We start from the raw sequence: 14,424 nt of genomic DNA on the forward strand, positions 1-14,424 counted from the left end.
TAGGAAATGATAATGGCAAATGTATATAAAATCTGGCTCAAATGAAAGTATATTACAGGAAATTCTTTTAATGTTTAAATAAAAGTAATTAAACATTTAAGTTGAGGCTTCATCCTGCTTGCCTTTTACCCCAAGGTTTCAAAACCGAACTGTTTGGGTTATGAAACCTAAATATAATGCCAAATAAAAATAGCAACAAATACCCAATAAAATCACTTCAATATCTATCTGGGAGACAGGGGAATTAGTAGCCAAAGTGATTCTATGTTCTATTGTACATTTGTTCATAGGGTTTAAATATTGAATCCAAACAATTTATTCATCTAGGCTTCTATCATAGCATTTCTTTGCTGTGTATGCCATGACTCTTGCTATTAGTGATTAGGTAACAATTTGTCAGTGAAGGAACATAGGCTGTAGTATTTTGACTATCCTGACATAACTGTAAACATTATTAGCTTTAGCTTTCTTTAGCTTTGGTGTTTTTTGCTGGACTGATCCTCAGGAATGAGTGTGACCATACTGTTCTGCAAGAACAGCTATCATGACTGTGGAATGAATCACTTCACTATTACTTTCAAAGGTTAAAGTCACCACTTTTCTTCTACATGTAATTATCATTCTTGCTGTAGTTCTGTTTTCACACCCGTGTCTGGTAATTGTGTTCTACCTGTTGGGGTGGAAAGCCTATTCCCTTGTCTTTGGTTGCAGCTATTCTGTGTAAAGATGAGTGTTCACTTACTGGGAGTTCTTACCCCATAACACTTCTTGAATGGTTGACTTTATTGTGGTAAACACTGATATACCAGTCACATGATTGAGAATTCAGCCATGGCCAGCTTTTACTTAGTCTGAATGGTTATGAAATCTTACACGTAATACAGGTGTTTCACACCTTTTTCAGTATTATAGATATTCCACATATCCTAATTTTGGATGTCATTAAGCTAGTAAAGGTGTTTTTCTTTCACACCTTTTTCTTCAGGTAATGAGAACCTACTTTGGGTTTTGCATTCAGAGACTTTTGCCTCACAATCAGAAGGATGTACAGTATTTTAGAAAAGTGCCACTGTGAATTTGCAGCATGCACTGACATATAAAAGAGGTACAATTCATACTTTTTTTTCACTAGATCATCATGTTTCCTGACCCGTCTTTGATGTTAATTTGCTTATAATATCACAAATACATGATCTGAAAAATAACTTTTGTACATTTCTATGAAATCCAATAAGGAATCTTTTTCTGCATAACTGCAGTCATCACAACAGCTTTTTCTTGTAGTTACATGCTTATTAATACATTCCTGCTGTTTCTTGCATTATGTGATGCAACTTGTGCTGAAATGTGGAAGCTGACTGCTTCTATTGTATGTCACTCAGTGCTTCTTTGCTGAAAATCTCTGGAATTGTTTCCTGGTCTTAGAAACAAACCTGATATTTGACATTTAACTATATTCATATCCTGCTTTATGCCTATTTAGTATTTTTTAGTTAAAAGAAATTATTTCACACGTCATCTCTCAACAGATGGTTTCAGTTTACCTTTCAGATAGTTAATCATGAAATTTCTCAAATAGCTTGCCTTTGATCAGACATCGGGGATTCCTTGTGCAGCTTTTACTGGGTTTTAAGCTTCATATACTTCACCATTATTGTGTAGGCCTTTAAAATCAGAAATGTGGGTATGAGGAAAGAAAATGTGCTTTTGCAATCAATACTCTTGTTAGAAATATTCTGTATTATTCTGTCTTGCAAGCCTTGCAAAGGACTCTCATTCTGCAGAAAGATTATGTCGTAGCTTTCCATAACCTGCAGACACAGCTGAGTATCTGATTTCCTGAGTGAAAGTCCTTTTTTTTTTCCCTACAAAAATCTGGAAACATTGCCTTAATTTCTTTTACTTCTTAAGTTCCTATCCAGACTAAGAGATTTAGAGAACTTATTTTTTTCCATAATAAAAAGAAAATTCCCCCAGTCCCAGGTAAGTGTCAGAACATTTTCAGAATGCCAGTTACTTGAAAAGTCAGTATTACAATAGGTTTGTACCCTTTCATGTGACAATACCCATAAACTACTGGAACAATAAAATTGACGTGCAGCCAATGGATCCAATAATGGGATCTTCCAGCTTTTTTCACAGTCTTTTGATACATGGTGCATTTCTGTATATTTCAGGTGCTAAAATTATTTGGATAGAGAGGGAATCTGAGGATTTTTTAAATAAAAAGACAAATTCATAGACTTTGTGTTTTTAAAATAAAATTAATGCATTGTATAGATTTTCACAAGATTTTCAAAATGAAAAGCAAATAAAAATCTAAAATGTGTTATTAAATGCCTAATTTTAAGTGTTTTAAATTTTGATCCCAAAGCAAAGGACAGAAGGTGTTTTATAATGCTTGAATACTTCTGTCTGATAATGTGAACCAGGGCACATTTTTGCCAAATCCATGTCATTTTTGGAATTACCAATTTTCTATATAAGTTTGTTCTTTTGTAGATATATTCCACAGAAGGGGAACGTTAGGGATATGGTAGGGAAATACAGAGAAACAAACCAATACACAGAGAGACAAATTTTGCCTTAAGACTAGACAATTTTATAATCACCCTCCACAGCTTTGGGAAACGGGAGTCTTGGTTTTGCATTTAAATCTGTTTGGCAGTATGCACTATGTCTCCCAGCCACTTGGTTATTTGTAGAATTTGCTGTATTCAAGGGGTTTGAAACACTTTAAAACAAATTGAGCTGAATGGGCATCTTAAACCATTTCCTGATTGGTGTGTCTTCTAGCCCCTAATGTGCCTTTCTAGGTCTTAGATTTTTCCTTTTCATAAAAAAATAATTGCTCTTAAAAATGTCTGCTTGGATTTCTTTTGTAAAGAGAGCCAAACTGAGGAGCTCTAGGCAGATTAGCTGGACTGCTTCGTTTAGTAGGCTCTCTGAGCTTTGAAGAATGCTTCAAAAGTATGGAATAAAGCTCTTTTTCTTCCTATTTTTGCATGGGCTAACAACTTCCCAGTCTTTTAATTTGCTGTCCTGTTGCATTAGAGTTCATTATCTTTGTTTTTCAGTTTAGTAATTCTGTCTGAGTTCCTATCCTTTCTCTCTTCTGAGTCCCTGCCGAAAATGGCAATACAAGTAATACAGCAGAAGCTTGTATACGGACAGAAGATATAATGAGAATAACACTTCTCGTGGGAATTAAATGCTGCATCACAGGGTTTAATTTGTAAATATCTGCAATGGGAAAGTATGTTTAAAAGTGCATTCAGATTCACTGTTTGGAGTCTCTTCTCTTTTTCACTATGCCTGCACTGTTCATATTACAAAACAAGGGATGTAGTTCAGGCTAGATATTTAAATTTGGAGAAAACAAGGCCAAAAATAATTTTAAGGCATAGTAAAGACAAAAATTACTTTATATGTACAGCAGAAGCACAAAAAATTGTGCAAATATTGGCTGATAATAGCTTCATAAATAAGAAATTCAAAGAACAAAGACTGCAAGTGACTTATTCAGTGTTGTTTGGCCAGATGGTGGCAAAATGCAGGTCTTCAAATGACAGTTTCCATGTGCTGACTTCTCAAGATCATCACATTGGCTGTGAACACACAGATTGTTTTCTGAGTGGAAAACTTGACCTGTCTTGTACCAGTCCAGAAGTCTTTTACAACATCATACACGGTGGGGAGAATGGATATGGATAGTTCACACATGGAACTACTATTCAGTGAAAAGACTAGCTGTTTTCATAACTGAGAGAAAAAAAAAAAAGGATTGTGTGGAAAAAATTAGACTGGCTCTTGTATGAGATTTATTCCCTTTGGTCTAGAAAAAGGTCTTTCATCAACTCCTTTGCTTTCTTAAGAGGAAAATTGGGAAAAGCTTAAAATGTCAATGTAGGTATTTTTTTTAAATAAGAAAGAATGCACAGAAAGGTAATCTTGATGTTCAATGAGATCTTGTCAGTTCTGTTGATGTCAGTATCAAAAGAAGTTGATAATTATCTGAAGAAAACACATTTCTCTTAGTTACTTCCTTTTTCATGAAAATTTCTCAGGTTAATCACAGCAGCAGATCTGCACGGGTATGTACTGTGCACCTTCACTCCTGCAGCACACTGTCTACCAAAATTTATAGAGGCAATTATAGCATTATACCTTCTGTGGCATGACTAAACTTATGTTGGATAGACTGCAAAGGGAAAAACCTAGTAGTTATCTTAAACCTATATTTCTTGTACAGGATAATTATACCAAAGGCATGGGTTAGCTTTTTGCTATCTATAGGTCAGGTTTGTCCATATTGTGTTTCAGGTAAGAGGGACTATTGCAGGTGCTGAAGGTGAGCATGAGAATTGTGAGTGCATTTCACTTCTGCCTGATTAGTGTTTATTTAAGACAAATAAGCCTCTGCATTATTATTAAATGAGTTCTTCAGCCAGAATGGGCTCTATTCCGTGGAGTATTTGTCCTGATTTAATCTGTACACCACTCTTCCAAGAGCGTTAACTTGTGAAGACACTGCAGGACTTCTTGATGACAGTTTAATTTCTAACTGAATTGCCATCAAGATGAGTTCTGAAAATCATCACAATGATAAAAGAAATCAAAAGGCCTTACTGTAAATGAAGCAGAGATAATTTTTTCTCTTTTTTTATAAGGAACAAAAGAAGTTCTAATACACTATTGCTTTTTGGATTCTCTTTAAAATTTCCTTCAGAATGCAATAGCATAACCCTGTCTATGACTTCCTTTGGTTGGGATCATACAGTGTGATTCAGACAATGACATCTTCAATCCTACTCAACAGGATTTATCCACAGAATAGTGCACAGCAACATTTTTTCATTTATTATGTTTCATTTCACAGACTTTTTTAAGGTCTTATAGCTTAAAAAGCCATGTGTTTTGCCCATTATGTTTCCTTCAAAGCTGCATCCACTAAAAGAAAAAGGAGCTTGGAAATGCTAGAAATTCAAAATTTCTCACATACTAATTTGCTCTCCTTTGGATTTTTCATAAAGACAAATCAGGCAGAACATTTCTGTGCCTTAGTTTCCTCAGCTGGAGAAGGAGGGGGAAAAAAAGAAGCTGTGATAACTCCCACATATGTTGGGAGGATACACACATTGGATAGGCTTGAATGGAAAGCTTTACATGAGAATATTTGCAATAACCAATTGCTTTTATTTTGTCTGGCCTCTCATGAAAAGAAACACAGGGTTAATTCTGGAAGCTAATTCTCGGAACTATATTGTATAAATCTAACCTTGGTATTATTCAGTGCTATATTCTAAAAAACACAATATTTTTTTTTCTCTCTTTCCCCCCTTCCCCTAAATAGTACTGCACCATAATTACAATTGCCATAGAGGCAGGAGCAGAGGAATTAAATTCCCCGTAGGTGTCGCATGTAATTGTTCCTAGAGAATCAGAAGATTAAACATGGCAACAATGCACAGCACAAGATAGGCTAAACCTAGTTTTCCTGCAGAACTGCAAATAGTAGCAAATCAAAAGACTGTTCTCCTTAATTACCACTGTATGAGGCATCAAGCTAAAAGCAGGCTCACTCTGTAATGTTTTCTATACAATTACAGTATGTGCATACAATGCAAGCCCTTATGCACCACCTAATAGACAATATTATACACACAGTTATTGCTAACTTCCATTTTACAGGGAGAAATCACTGGTGAGACTAGGACATTGGCCTCTTAGCTTCCCCAGCAAGCAATACTTGACTGAACTAAGGGAACAGTTTTACTTCCTGAAGCCAGTAGAGACTATTTATACTTAAACACATTTCTTCACAACTTACAGCCTGTTGTATTAGGTGAGAGCTTGTCAGCTGGATGGGCTGCAATCTCTGTGAGGTTTGCAAGCTGGAGCTTGTGGAGTACTTCACAAACTTTAGCCATTTTTTCTCTCTCTGTATTCTGAAATCAGCTACCTGCTGATCAGAAGTCCATTTGGGACTTGAACTCAAGTCAGCAAGAGTCAAAAAGCTGAAACAATAAAAACAGTGTGGGGTTTTGGGGAAGAAATTGTCATTCTTGTACACTGATTTAACATGTAGCAGTCTGATCAAGATTTTCTGTTATTATTCTGAGCCAAAATAAGTATTGGTACAAGCTGAAATATGTGTCATTGTCCTTGCTTACACTTTTGCCAAGATTTTATATAGTTTCATGTTATTTCTTTAATCAGATTTCAACTGCCAGGTATTCCAGTAATGAATTTCTTCCTATTGTAGTTTAACTGCTTATTGAAATTTCCATTCAGTTGGAGAAACCATTTTGCTCTCTGACATGTTTTTACTGATTATCAGGGTTACTGGATACATTGTGCACTGAATTTTAATTGGCACCAAGCTATGTATTTTTAGTGAGAAAAAATGGGAAGTGCTTTTCATTAAATTCTTGGAATTCAAGTGTTGTCTTTGAAGATAAAATGATTCATAAGATTTACTGATTTACACATCTGAAGCGGATTATAAATCAACTTTCATCTGTGGCATAAACAAAAGAAACAAAGTTGTGATAGTCCTTACTTAAGCAATACCTATTTATACAATTATTCATGTTGTAACAGCAAGTATTATTTTATTTGCTGTACAGGGTTGCCAGCTGACAAGTAAATTTTAACTTTCTGCATATTCACTTTTTATCTAGAAATTGAAATAACTCAGTAGTACTAAATACTATCTGTAAACAGTTGCATTTTATAAGGGTTTCTTCTATCAATATTAGTACACCAAATGAAAGTATCCTTTTTATGTTAATAAAGTGAACTGTTGGAGATACAAAATATCAATATTTTCTCTGAAGGATGGAAAATGAGCAAAGCCCAGGTAAGCAGATTTGCACTGTTTTTAGTAGGAATAACCAGAGATGCTCACTAGTTTCATAACAAGTGAATCAGAAAAAAAACAGTTTAGGGGAGCATCAAGCAGTTTTTAATTATGGCATAGTGGACAATCTGATCCACCTAGGAAGCCCAAGCACTGTTTTTCCAGCTTCTAGTTCTGAAAATCATTACTTCTTCTTGGAAAGAGAGAAAATATTATGAATTCTCTCAAATCATCACAGTCCAGCCAGCTGGGGGTAAAAGATGAACCCTCTAAAGTAGCTTGTGATTCTACATATTTGCCATCAGTTAATTAAGAGGTAATGTCCGTAATCCATACTTTCATTTCAAAAGCAATAAAAGGATAAAGAGAATCACAAAGAGAATCATTAAGGTATACTGTAGCTTAGGTAACATCATGTTTTTGTTTAAATCACGTTTAAATTAGATAGACACCTTTGAGACCATTTTATTGGTGCTGATTACACAAAATAAATTTTTTCATTTATACATTAGGAAATAATTTGCTTCTGTTTTATTCATTTAGAAGAGTTTCAAACACTGCAGAATGAAACAGCCTAAAGATGAAATGTAAACAGTTTTCTGATTTTCAGGTGATGCTAAGCCACTGTTAGCCTACAAATAATGGAAAGAGAAGAAATGAAAAATATACTAATGAAGGTGTTGCAAAGAAACTCTCTCAATGACTCTCTCAATGCCTGAGTCTATTTTCCTTCAAACATGGCCTGATTTGTAGTTGTTTGTACAGTTATTAATAGTTTAATTTTATTAGTTCACTGCAGAAAAACCTGATTTACATCTCGTGCAATTAAATGATGAGTCAGCCTCAATCACATACTAATCTTGATTTCTTGAATGCAGCATTGAAGGTGACCTCAATATGTTTTTGACATTGAACTTACAAAAAGCGTTCTGGAAAATAAAATTTTGCATTGCATGTAGAGAAAAAGTATACTCCAAAAGACACTGCATCTTTCAAGACTGATGGTGGTGGCTGAATTCTGATTCCATTCAGACCATAATTAATGAACTTCTGGTTATACACTGTTGTAAATTTTAGAAATGTAACTGCTAGCCATCTGGTGAAAAAGGTAATCTTGCACATACAGAAAGAATATTTTAGGATGGGAAATAGTCTAACTTGTGTGCTGAATAGCTATGTGGGAATTTGCTGCAGTAATTACCCTCCTATCATTAGTGACAAGTAATTGCTATAGCAACCCTGCTGCCACCTGTCTCACACACTCTTTCAAACACTCACACACACACACACATGCACACACACACACACACACTCTCTCACATGCTCTCTCACTACATATTCATAGTTTTGAAACAAAAGCAGAAAAGCCAGTAGCTTAATGTCATTTATTGAATCACTGTTTTTTCTAATCATCAAAATATAACCTCTTTCTCCCCTGCCAACTCCTCATAAATATTTATTAAAAATAAAACATTTGTGTTGTAGAAAATAGTGCTGTTCAACCAAAGTATCTCTATTCAACACTAATTCTCTGAGGGAGAGAAAAGAGAACTCTCACAGCTTGGTTCCTTTTTTAAATTTTATTGCATACATTGGGCCTGAGAGTGATTTTGCAGATATGGATATGAATTCCAACAAAGGCAGCCATCTAATATATGTTACTGGTTTGGTATTCACAACTAGGGCAGCTGAGATTTGTTTTCTTTGATTTAGACACAGCCCAAACCACCATGCGACTCTGTCAGCACCAGATATTTCTTTATTGCAGGAAAACAGTTCCAATTTGCACACAATATTTTTAACTTGTTGGCAGTGGGTAGAGACTAAAGAACAGGCCGGCTATCAAGGTTTCACTATGGCATCTTCTAACCCTGGTTCTAGTTTTCTATTTTGCTTTTGGCAATATTAATGGAACCTGGCTTTGAAATTCTAGAATAATCTACAAGAATAACAAAAAATCCTTTGTATTTGAAAGTACCAGAAGTTCACAATTCTCTATGATTAGGCAGTGAAAGAAGGGAATGGTTGCTCAGCATTTTCTTTTTCAGCTTATGAAATGCCAGTTTTAAACCCTCAGTTACAAGCATTCCTCATAAAGAGATGATCCTGCTACATCAGCACAGGACAGAAATCTAGCTAACAGGTTTCTCGCCACTAGATGTCAGCAAAATACCAATAACCAGGACTTAGATGTGCAAATTTAGAAACACTAGGTCTCTCTAACCCTATCACTCAGTCTGTTCTAATGTGAAGATGAAATAAAACAGCGTTTGAAATATGAAAGAACAGGGAGGAAATTCGGGAACAGCATGCCTCAACATCCGACATTTGTGCCCCACATGCTTATTTCAACTCTTTTGATCAAAAGAGACCATTCACATTTAATTCTTAATATATGTATTTTTTATGAAATGACAGATTTTTTCACGCTGCTCACTCCATCTAAAAATAATTCTGTGCCACAGATTTTCATGTTGCTGAGGAAGAGAAGGGAGCTATCTAATGAAGAGGTAATAAATTTTTTCAGATAAGAAAATAGTATGGAATATTATTTCAGATAAAAGCTTGCATACAAAAAGTAAATCTTGTAATACTTTTATAGAAGTGAAACCTATCCTTTCCATTGTTTTTTTGAATAAAAAACTCCTCTTAAATTTTTTTCAAATCATCTGGCTAATAGTTTTAATTTTAAAATCATGTTATGGAGTTTTGTTAAGGGTGTTAAAAGCTATGTGCATCCTTAACATCTTCCTGCAACTGTCAGCAACCTGAATGTTTTATTTATTTGGTTAAAAAACTAGCAGGAAGAAACCTGCTTCTGATCAGCTCACTGTTTAGTGTGGAATGGTTGTCCAGTCATGTGAAGCATGGGTAGACTTCAGCTTTCCAGAAGGAAATCCATGTACTGTCCATTATACAATTTGTCTCATTTATATCTGATTAAATTATTCATTCTTTTTCTGATGTTCTATCTCAAGACAATATGGCCTGTCAAAATACAGGGTTTGCAAGCAGAAAGTAGTACTCATTTCTCAGACATATGTAGTCCTTCTGTGCTAAATCTTTAAGCAGTATGCATTAATCTGAGGGATTTGTTGGTAAATTATACTGTATTTTGTCACCTGTTTGACTTGAAATTTTCCACATATTTGAAGATTAAAGAACCATATATTTTATTAATGGGAATTTTCTGCTTCATAACATCTGGGAATTTTCTGCTTCATAACAACTAAAAGACAAATAAGAACAAAACCCAAAACTCTGAAAACATATAAAACATGAAATGCTGTCTCAGAAACATTATAGAAAGAGCTATCTGATAGCTTATGATGAGGAGGAAACAGGGGGTTTTTAATGTCCAGCAGAAATAAATCAGTGCTATAAATGAGTTGCAAGAGTTGTGATGCTTTCTTCAAAAAGGCCAGGGGTGCATTCAGCCAGTGCCCAATACTGTGGCATAACTGCTCCACTGTACATTGAGACTATTTTATGTTTTACTGAAAATACTGGCCTTATGGATTTGGGTACCTATTTTGAGTACTTCAGAAAAAGAGAATTCCAGAGATTTTCCTGAAGCTTACTCTTAGAAATGAACAATTCACTCCATTACTTCTGTATTCAGTTCAGCAAACAAATAAATAAACTTTGCTTTCAGCAATGAAGAGACATTTGTACATTTTACCTTCTGAACATCACAGATGTTCAGACAAAACAAAGACAAAAACCTGTGATGGTGAATACCAAAATTCAGTAACTTCTTAAGACTCCAATGTTTAATAGCACCTGAGCTTCTTATTTTATCTCTTCCTACCAATTTAGCAACTCTTACCGGAGGAGGCGGCAGAGCTTCCTGGGGCAATTCTAAGAGATTATAGGTTGGTTGGTGCTTGCAAGAAAACCCATAACAGTGCATGAATAATTGCTGATGGAAATAGTAGGGACTGCTATTGAGTCCATGGGCAGCAAGGCTGGTTATTTCTCTAATATAAGGGAATAACAGAAGAAAATATACAGTTCACACCTGACTGTGGGTTCTGCAGACCTAAGGATCATTCTATTAAAGTCAAAGCCCATTAGCAGTGTGCAAACAACCTCTTAGACACTGACTGTTCATGTTGAATATATTTTTACATGTTTTCAGTTCTCATTCAAGGCAGAAATGTCAACACTTTTGCCAGACAGTAAAGGGCAGACATTAAAGGGTGCTACAATCTTGAGGCTGCCATCTGTTACTCTTGAGTGCCAGTCCTGATGGAAAGGAGAGGTGATACTTAAGAAGGATGACAACGGAGAAGCAGTGGGAGGGATTAAAAAGGAGGAGGCTTTGTCAAGAATTTCTGTTGCTCTTTCATATTGACTTTTCACTAAAATCTTGCGCATACATGATTTTTTTTTTTTTTTGTTCTGAAGATGAAAACTGCTGTCCTCTCAAAATCTGCTTGATATCTTATGAAATCTCAGTGCCTTATGCATGTGATTCAAATACAAATAAAGGACTTATGGCATTTATAACATCTTCTACAGAAGGCATATTGATGGGGATTCATGAGTCACAAACAAATTGCACATATGAAAGCAAGCTGTATTAGAACACATTGCACTTCCATCCAGAGGCTGTTTTATAAAGCAAAATACTGTGGCTTACTCATTATGTGGGAAAACTGCATTTCAAATGGTAGTGGAATATACTGTCTGACACAGATAAAGAAACTTCTTTTCCTTTTCCTCTGTTGCCCAAACACCATCATCTTGATAGGATGGCAAAGGTTTGAGAATCCAAGAGAATGTAGATTGTGTTTTTTTCCTTCCCGCTAGACTTATGCTCAAAAGGAATTTCCAATCCAGTCCTTGGTAACTAGGGATTAGGAAGTCAGAATCTATTTTATGTTTTCTGTCAAAGATCAACGGTTTTATTTCCCTTTCTCACCATCTGCTTCTATCCATAAAACACCAAATCTACATTTACATACAGAGACTTTTGGTGAGATTCTAGATTTCTAGCTGTGATGACAGATATTTGGAATAATTTTTCCTGAAAATCAGTAGTTATCTGTCAGATAGATGTAATAAGTATTCCTTTAGCTAATGAAGGTGTATGATTACCAAAAGACTAACCACATTCTAGAAACTTGGTGTGTACTTTGTATCTCTCTCATCCTTCATGATACGGTATTCAGAATAAATTGTACATCAGTAGACTGAGACCGTCAACAATACAAGTATATTTACACTGGTGTAGCTGGAAGCAAAGATAGAAAATATGAAAAGCATCAGACCAAGATGTTACTCAGATCACAATTATGAGACTGTCTGGTGCTGCAAAATCCACCATTAAACATTGAAGTTTCCATTTGGAAGCATCACTCAGAATGTTGAGTTAAAGCATCTCCCAAGATAGGTCATGTGGAAAATGATGCCAAACTAACTGGTAAGTCAGTAACAATCTGCAGATTCTATCTTCTTGCAGACTGATCATATTTTTAAAGTGAAAAACTGGGGTGTTGTGTTCAGGGGTTCTCAGGGAAACATTCTGGCACAGGGAAATGAGAAGTTGGCCAGAAATTCAGAAAAAAAAACAAGTAAAAGGAAAAAGGGGGCACTCTTCATCTTACTTTCAGTGCTAGAATAGAAAACTGGGACATCTTGTAGTAAGGACAGGTTGGATAAATTTTTATCACTGTGTCACCTCTTCCCTGTCTTCACTCTCAAATTCATTCATTCGCATCTAGCTCAAGTCTTGTCCTCTTACATCAACATGCACACCATCAATTTTGTGTGTGATTTATTTTACATTTTTTTCTACTCTGAGTTTTGACAACATAATTGAACCACTTTTGCTCATTATTAAGGTCTACAAGAGAAATTAAGCTCTGTGTTCAGAAATGTTATCCCATTCATGTTATGATTTCCCTTCCTTCTGTTTGATCATTTTACACTCAGGACTAACACTTAAACACTGAAACTTCCGTCTGACACTTTGAGGCTTAGGGTATTACTCTTTTCTCTTTCCTTTTCTATATTATCTTTCAAGCGCAAAGCTTTTTGTTTGGTTGAAAACTCACTTTCCTTTATAATAAAGCCCAAACCTCACCATAGCCCTGAACCTCACACATGCATGTCCCATTCCTCACTACCACTTACTGACTCAGGAGTCTGAGCATATAAAGGCAATGATGAATTTTGCATGCAGAAAGATTGCTTTTGTTAGCTACAAACAGACTTTTCTACCTCTTCATTCCCCCCAAGAGAATAGTCTGCTGAACTACTACAATATCTTTCACAATATTTAATCAGAACCAATAGTTACCAGTTTTATAAGAGGAAGAACATACACTTTATTACCATATTCCAATATGTTGTAAGTAAAAGATAGTAAGCAGTCACAAAGCAATTCAGAAAACCTACCTAGAGCAATGATGGCAGAGGAATGCCTAACAGTTACTCAACAATAACTTGGAAAATATGTTAGACTTAGAAAAGAAAGTAGTTGTCAACCTATCACAGTAAGAATTCTACTATCAATTTGTAAATTGTCATAATTGTAAGTACTCAAAGTTCAATTTTCAGGAAGAACAGATGTTATTCAACAAAACTACTCAAAACATTGTTTCTCAGACCACAAACACCAGCTCTTCTACTATGGCAGAACAACCATGTGAAACATGGAAATTTTGCAACAGGAAAACTTTAATGCTTTGAGATTCAATGGAGAGAAAATCCATTAAATTTAAGCATGCACTGCACCTTTAAAGCCCTGGCACCTGGGTAGAAAATGCAGACTATACCATTTAAATCTGTACAGTGAACAGAAATCTGCAAATAAGGAATTAAATTCAGTTAAAATCATTGTGTCTTTAATTCTATAAGGTTTCAATCTGCTTCTGGTTTTCAGACTTGGAAGGTACTGTGTTTAATTTGTATTTGTTTTAATAAAGTAGTTGTCCTAGAAGTAGGTTAGAGGTTGATGAAGACTGAGGAGTATTCATCCCTAATACATTTTAATGGTATAACCATTCATAAGGGAGGACTTTAAGCAATTTAAGAAGGGGGGGGGGGAATGTGAAAGCAAATATAAGCCAACTTGAATACAAGTATGTTAATATGGTAAGGTTGTGGAGTCTTCATCTGTGGAATAATCTTAACACCTGGCTGGATATGGTCCTGAGAAACCTGCTTAGCTCACCCTGCCTGTGTAAGGCGTGGGGGTAATGACCTGTCAGCATCAACCATTCTGTGATTCTGTGATCCTCCCAGGCTTATTTCTTTCATTATCTAGAAACAGCCAAATTTTTCTACTAAAACTCTGTTGCTGCAAAGTAGGATATACAGAATATATCCTGTTTATAAATATGATCTTGTTACCACCAGGAAATAAACTGTCAGTTAATTTAATTAATTAAAAAAATAAAAACACATCTCAGATGATAGCTAGCTTGGAAGTAGCCCAGAGGTCAGAAACTGAAATCTTTGATGTATGCTTGGTTATCTCAGTCTTCAACATATGTCCTTGCATGATGCTGTCTGTAAGTTTCTGAAAATGGTGAAGACACTCCACATTTCCA

General features: G+C 35.3%; 1 long non-coding RNA gene across 1 annotated transcript in view; it reads right to left on the reverse strand.

The window, feature by feature from the left end:
* Positions 1 to 1,094: 1,094 nt before the first annotated feature.
* Positions 1,095 to 14,424, reverse strand: part of LOC137475578 (uncharacterized) — a 39,845-nt gene continuing 26,515 nt past the window's right edge. Inside the window, exons 2-3 of the long non-coding RNA XR_010999959.1 lie at positions 5,831 to 6,017; positions 1,095 to 1,664 (exon numbers count right to left, since the gene is read on the reverse strand). This is a non-coding gene — a long non-coding RNA (uncharacterized lncRNA). The remainder of the gene's footprint in view (positions 1,665 to 5,830; positions 6,018 to 14,424) is intronic.

This window comes from Anomalospiza imberbis, chromosome 6 (assembly GCF_031753505.1).
Source record: "Anomalospiza imberbis isolate Cuckoo-Finch-1a 21T00152 chromosome 6, ASM3175350v1, whole genome shotgun sequence".
NCBI lineage: Eukaryota > Metazoa > Chordata > Aves > Passeriformes > Viduidae > Anomalospiza > Anomalospiza imberbis.